This window comes from Artibeus jamaicensis, unplaced genomic scaffold (genome assembly GCF_021234435.1).
Source record: "Artibeus jamaicensis isolate MK-2021 breed Jamaican fruit bat unplaced genomic scaffold, CSHL_Jam_final contig_685, whole genome shotgun sequence".
Taxonomy (NCBI): Eukaryota; Metazoa; Chordata; class Mammalia; order Chiroptera; family Phyllostomidae; genus Artibeus; species Artibeus jamaicensis.
In genome coordinates, this window is record NW_026521924.1 from 9166069 (window position 1) to 9173502 (window position 7434).

Consider the following 7434-nt stretch of genomic DNA (forward strand, 5'->3'; position numbering starts at 1 on the left):
CAAACACTAGGCTGGGTGGGGCTGCTATGTACTTGGACCCTGGCTTTCTATGAGGGACCTTAAAAGCAGAGATAGTCCCCCCAATTTTTAAGTTCCATGTGTAGGTTGGGGAACAGTTCATTCTGTGTCTCCACTTCTCCTTCTGCTTAGAGGCTCACTTAAAAAATTTAAAGTGAGATAGAGCAGGGTGGGATGCCTGAGCATCCCTTGGTGGCCAACATCATGATGCAAGTGTCTGCTGACTATGAGGTCTCAACAGTCACTGCAGCCACTGACTCTGCCATGCTTCTGCCATTGTTTCCACTGCTGCTGCTGCTGCTGCCACTGTGGCTCAGTACAAGGGCACACTAAGTGAGTGGGCTGCACTGTGCACCTGATGTAGAAGTGGGAGAAGCAGCATGAGCAGATAGAGTAGATGAAGCAGCAGATCACAGAGGAGAACATAATGAAATCTAATATGGACAAGAAGTTATCTGTACTCTATGATGCCATGGAGTCAGAATTCATGTTCTGCACATGGGGCTTGTGACCCTTAATGACATGATGATCAAGCAGGAAGCGTTGGTGAAAGAATAGGAGAAGCAGCTGGCCAAGAAGGGGCATTTGAAAGAGCAGCTGAAGCTGGAGAAGCTGCAAGAGAAGGAGCACAAGAAGGAGGCGAAGTGGAAGATCTCCATCCTCTCCTTCACTCTGGAGAAAGAGAATAGGTGGGTGAGGAGAAGGAAGAGGTGGCCATATACGACAAGGAGTAGGAAGAGATCACCACAAAGAAGAGAAAATTGGGGAAGAACCCACATGTGGACATAAGCTTTTTGCTGACCCCAAAGAGGAGAATTGGCTTCTGGAAGAGATACACAGCAAGAATGGAAAGCCAAGCAGGAGAGGATCAAGAGCAAAGACATTGAAATCACTTTCAGTCAGTGAGGTGGCTCTGGACACTGGCAGACAGTCAAGATGAAAGAAGGCAACACCATGCAGCAGTTCCTGCAGAAGGCACTTAAGATCAGTGCAAAGACTTCAGAAAGCTCAGGTCATCAGGGTGGAGCAGCTCATGCACATCACAGAGTATCTAATCATACATCATCACCTCAGCTTCTATGTCATTGTCACCAAAGCACAAGAAAAGAATGGGCTGCTGTTTAATTTCTCTGCTTATGATGATGTGCTGCAGCTCAGTGATACTGCTGTGGAGAAAGACAAGTCACAAGCAGGCAAGGTGATGCTATGAAGCTGGTAGCAGAAGAACCAGAACATCCTCCCTGCCAACCACTGGGAATCCTACCATCCCACAAGTGGGCCAATACACTGGTGGATGCAGAGGTGGAGCAAGCTTCTTCTTCATATCCTTAGTTATAGGACCTCTGTTCAGCTGGACTTTAGACAATTCTGAATTATGTTCCTTCTGTAGTTTAGTTGTAAATTTGATGTGGTTGTGGGAGGATGTGAGTACTGCATTTACCTATGTGGCCATATTGACAGGAGCTTAGAAGGCAGTTTCTACAAATGTGTTATTTTCCTTTATCTGATTTTCATTTGCAGTTTCCTCTCCTACCACCCATCCACTTATTTCTGGCCACAAGATACCCTTTTTATTTTAATTTCTGGTTCTCTAATACCATCTACTACCCTTATATGAATACTGCTTAGATTCTTGCTCAGAAAAAGAACATTCAAAATGTCAGTCATTCGTTGACTGGATCAATGATTTCAGGCTAAAGTTTTCAGGTATGGGAGTTCATTATTTAAAATATTTTTCCAAAAATTATTTTGGAAAATTTTAAACCTCTAGAAAGTTTGCAAAAAGTATAAAATGCATCCCTATATCTTGTACCAAGAATCACTGAACTTTGAAGTTTTTAGCGTATTTGGTTACTCTCTCTGAGTCCATTTTTCATGTTAAACATATTCAGTGGCTTCTGACATACACTTTGATTGTATTTTTATTAATTCAAGTTAATGATTATGATTTCTGAAATACATCTGGGGATAAAGCAAACACTCCATCCTCACAGTAACCATCTTCCAGGAGTTTCAGGTATTCAAAGAGAAAGAACTAGAAAACCTAATTGAGGTATTTTATACTAAAGTGTGATTAAAGTCTAACCACTTGAGGGAGCATTTGTACTTAATAAGAAGAGGTTATTAATCCACTTAACTCTTTAATAGAGGATATGGTGTGGGTATGTTAGATGATTATTAGAGGAACAAACTTCTGGTGACGCTTGCACCCTCCAGTCCAAAATTTTGTCCTCTGAACCTTTTCTGCTATGGGGTATGCATTTCAACAACACACCAGTATTTCCTGCATTCCTGAACTCTCCTTAAAGTAGCCCTGTTGTCTGGATGTGGTAAATCAAAAATGGGGCACAGACTTTGAAAATCAGAACTGACCCAAGGAATTCATTTTGTGCATGGTTCTTGTATCTAAATGTTTAAGTGACATAGTCATCTCTTTGAGATAAATTATGGTTTGGAGAGATAGGCAAATACTTGCAACCACCAATCACCAACATAGGTATGGGGAGGACCCCATGTATTTCATAAAGAAAGGCATGCTTGTGTTCCCATTCCCATTAAGCATTTTGGTTAAATGTGAATCAGAGTTTGGGCTTCCTCTTAGACATGCTGACCTGGGCCTCCCAGCACAGCTGCAGGCTTCTAAATAGGTTGCAATGAAGTGATCCTACATATCTGATGAACCACAGGATGTCAACAAGACACACCCATTGTCCCACATTTGGCTGGCTCTAAAAAAGGAATGTAGCAAGGAGCTTACAGCAAGCCAAACCAACCCTGACCATAGTAATAGGCTCTTCCAATGGGTGCGGCCAAGTGGATCGCAGTGAAAAAGAACAGGCCCTAGAATAAATCTGTGTTAAATAAAAGCAAAACAAGACCAAACTGTCACACAGAATGAAGGAGCTGTGGGCTCTTTTATCCTCACCAGCGTTTGAGAGGGAGATGACTGCACAATGTTGTTCCAGCCTCATGCTTTTTCCTTGAATTGAGACCCTTAAGAATGAGGGGAGGTGGTTTAAACTCATGTTGGCCACACCGTACCTCAAAGTCCAAGATAGATGGATTCTTAAGTTGTAGCTTGATCAGAAAGACTCAAGTAACTTCATTGAGACTCAAATTTAAGGTCATTTCCCATAACTGCTACTCATTTTAATAAATAAATGAAATAAGAGGGAAGTCTTTTACCTGAGATTGTATTGTTAATCCCTCATCACACATACCATGCACACACATTCAGCCCACAGGTTGGTACTAAGAAGTCAGTTTAAGACAGTATGACAATTATATACATGTGAATCTATAGGGAAACATAGTGTTATTCCACATCACATATGCAGGGTAAAGGAGGAATATAGATGCTAAGTGAAAGAACAGTTCTTCCTCTAAAGAATTGGATAATTTGAATGTGGACTGGGAGCCAAAATATGTGTATGTATTCATGGTTTTGGAGAGTTTTTGAAACACTGTAGAGATTTGGATTCATTTTATTTTTATAGTTTGAGATCTAGGACTAATTTATTGTGTTTAGAAGCCAAAAATTTATTAATCCAGGTGAGTATGTCTGATAAATCCAAGGTATCCCCTCTATTTCTGTCAGTGGTTTTACCATGCTCCACCTCATACCCAGCTTAAGTTAGAAGGCAATTTTTGATTGTTCCCTACCATCATCTTTCCTCTTCAGTTATTCAGAGGTTTTATGCTCCACCACGCCAATGTTTCTTTGGCAGTTTCTCTTACCATTTGAATCACCATCAACCAATTCAGACATACAATTTCAGTGCTTTACCAGAGCATTCTGCTGGGTGCCCCTGCCTCAGTTTGTAAACTTCTGGTCTTTTCCTCAGTTCCCAGGTCATAAGAATAATGTATAAATCAGTAATTTTGACCTGACTGGTACAGATCAATGGATTGAGTGCAGGCTGTGAACCAAAGGGTTACCGGTTCCATTTCCATCCAGGGCACATGCCTTAGTTGTAGGCCAAATCCCCAACAGGGGGCATGGGAGAGTCAACTACACAGTGATGTTTCTCTCCCTCTCTTTCTCTTTCCCTTCCCCTCCAAAAACTAATAAATAAAATCTTTTAAAAAATCACTGATTTTGAATATGTTAAAGCTCTCTGTCACTTATTTGTAAAGACCTAATTTAACATTCTTAGCCTGACTTTCAAAGCACCTTATCGTTTGCTTCCACTACAATGATGTAAACTTTATTTCCATTATCCTCTCTCACACACCATACACATGGCTGTCTGTCGTGGTCTGTGCTCAACCACTCCTGGGCACAAAAGTGGTCATTTCTGCCTAACAGCCTATACTCAACTTTTCTTGCAACAAAATATCACCTCCCATTGCTTTTCTAATTCCTTGCCAATTCATGAGGTCCCAATGAAACTCAGTGTTCTAGGAGACCTACTGTGCCTACACTAACCCTCATTTATGTGCTTCAGTGCTAAACTTGTCGCCAATGATAATCTCACACACATTGCACATACACATAGGCACACACACACATTGCCTTCAGATATTCACTATAGTTTCAGATGGACTTGTTTAACCAATTAGAGAAGGAAATTCCTTAAAGAAAGAGGACATGCTGTATAAATAAATTTCTCCATGTACACCGTAAAACAGCAAGCATAACACCACATATAGCATACAGAGTTTGGTAACATCTCATTTGGAATGAATTAGGGTAGACTATAAATAGAATATTTATTTAAAAAGGACATCACACAACCAAAAAGTCTCAAACTTAACTTTATTTGGGACAAATAAAGTTGCAATCTTTGTATGCAATAATACTAAAATATATATATATTATTTTACTGTATTTTGGAGTTTGCTGAGAGTTTTCTTATGCATTAGCATATGTTTCCACTTGTAAGCACCATCAGGTAAATTTCATCATCATTTCATAGAAGAGGAATCTATTTAAGAGAATTTGATTAGATCAAGATGACACTCTAAATCTAATCTTATGCTAATCTTTAACAAGAATCCTAAACTAACTCAAGCTCAAATCATAACACTAGATTTAAAAATAATTCTTACCAAACCCTAGGTTTAGCCCAAGTATAATCTAACCTAACTATAACCATAGCTCTAGTCCTAACTGTAACAAGAATCTTAATATTACTTCCAAATATACAGCTTTCACTAATCATAGTCCTAATCCTAATGCTAGATGTAACACTAACTCTAAACCCAACCTTCAGATTCATATAATGAATATGTAATTAAAAACAAAATCAACAAAGAGAAGCAGAAACAAAATAGGGAACTGGGATGGATGGATACACGCACATATATATACATATATACATACATATATATCATATATATATATAATATCAATATCAGATGTATTTAATACCAAAATATTAAATACATTTAATATTTAAGCTTTTTTTTTCTTAGTGAATGTCTAACTTTCAAAAGGAGAGAAATTCAAGTGGAAGAAACTTTTCTTGTGAATGTATATGTTTATAAATTTCCTCACTAGGATTTTCAGACTTCTCAATACATGAAAATAATTTTATGTCAAATTTAGGGGTCTGGAGCTGCAACTAAATTGGGCAAGCTGAAGTCTACACTCACCAATTCTGATTTTCTATTGAAATAATTAATGAAAAATTGATCAGAAAGCTAAGATAGATATTGTAATGGGTTGCATGGTGGCCTCTAAAAGATACATCCATATGTCCATATCAAAATCTGGAACCTGTAAATTTAGGGCAATGAACACACAATGCAATATACAGATGATGTATTAGAGAATTGTACACCTGATGCCTATATAATTTTACTTAACAATGTTGCCCCAATAGATTCAGTAAAAAATCTGCAGCCACCAGAAGCTAGAAGAAGCAAGAAACGGAATCTTCTCTAGAGCCTCCAAAGGCAGTGTGACCACATTGGTTTTGGATTTTTGGTTTCCAGAATTATGAATAAATAGATTTCTGTTGACCTTAAAGCCACCAAATTTATGGTAATTTGTTACAGTGGCCTTGGGAAATCAGTATAGACATGCCATGTTGTGGTCAGTGCTATAAAACCAGAGAGGTGAAGATTGTGAATTTGCTGGGTGAAAGTTCCACTAACACACCACTAGGCAAAGAAAACTTAATCATAAAGGAGGTTGCTAGTGGTGAAGCTTGTACTCTAATGAAATTGGATCAGTGTATAATAAGCTTTTTACATGAAGAATGGTTTACAATTTTTCCATCTTTACTACCTGCCACAGACTGCACATGTCACTGTTGAGGCAAAAATAAAATGACAAGATTACTGCTCTTGAGGAAGTTCATAGACCAGGGGAAGAACAAACATGTAATTAGATCAATTCTAAAACAATAGAATGGGCAAATGAGGTGAGGACCAATGAAATTTTTTCTGCTATAGCAGGGGGATTGAGGTGGGGGAGGGGAGAAATAAAGAGAGGTTATTGGAGAAAATGCCAAAGTAGAAGTGAGATATCAAGGAAGTTAATTTGTAAAAAATTGGTATTGGAAATATATACAATTCAGTTCCAAATTTGCTTCTCATATAGTTTATTTAAATTTATTCAATTGACTTAATTCCACATGTATTTGTCTTTGTTGTCTCTCCTTTAATGTCAATTTTATAGTCAATGCTGCCACTTACAGATATTTAAAAACAGTATAGAAATGTGCGCTTGAAATCTATATAGTCTTATTAATGAATATTATTACTCCAATAAACTTAATTTCAAAGATCTCAAATAAAAAAGAAACACAAGAAGTAAAATTTCCAATATAGTTAACAAGTCAGGGAAAAAACCCGATATGGATGATACTTTTTTCCATGAATGAGTCTTTATACTGAACTTTTGGGGATGGGTAAGGCAAGTTGCAGCAATGAGCCCAGGTTAGAGTTTCAGAATATGGCTCATAATATAGCTACGACCTCCCTAAGTGGTTTGGGAACTTTAATATCTGGTCAGGAATGCTGCTGGTACAATAATATTTCTATAATGTGACTTCACTCTTACTATATACCTGCTCAACAGATCACATTTCTTTACCATGTCAGCTCTGGACTGGTGTTCAAGGACGTCTCCCACTGGACTCTTTTCTAGCTTCCTCCTGTTTCCTCACATGTCTCCATTAGGACCTTCCATTAAATGCGTTTTCCATCATTTTGTTGTCCTTTGAACATGTATTCCTTAAATTGTCATTAAATCTTACCTCACCATTGAGAAACTAATTTATAAGTCTTCATGCAGAGCTTTCCTTCCTTTATTTCCCTTCAACACATTTTAGTTTTTACCATGTGCTGGGTACTGGGCTAGGAGCTAGGGACCTAGGAGCTCCCATCTTTGGTGTCCTAACAATGAGCTACTTGTTTCTAAATCTGCTGGACACATTTCTGTTCTTATTATTAATTCTTATTTCT

The 7434-nt window shown here is 38.1% G+C and overlaps 1 pseudogene; it reads left to right on the forward strand.

The window, feature by feature from the left end:
* Positions 1-284: 284 nt before the first annotated feature.
* Positions 285-1390, forward strand: LOC119051157 (protein FAM50A-like; annotated as a pseudogene).
* The last annotated feature ends 6044 nt before the right edge of the window (positions 1391-7434 follow it).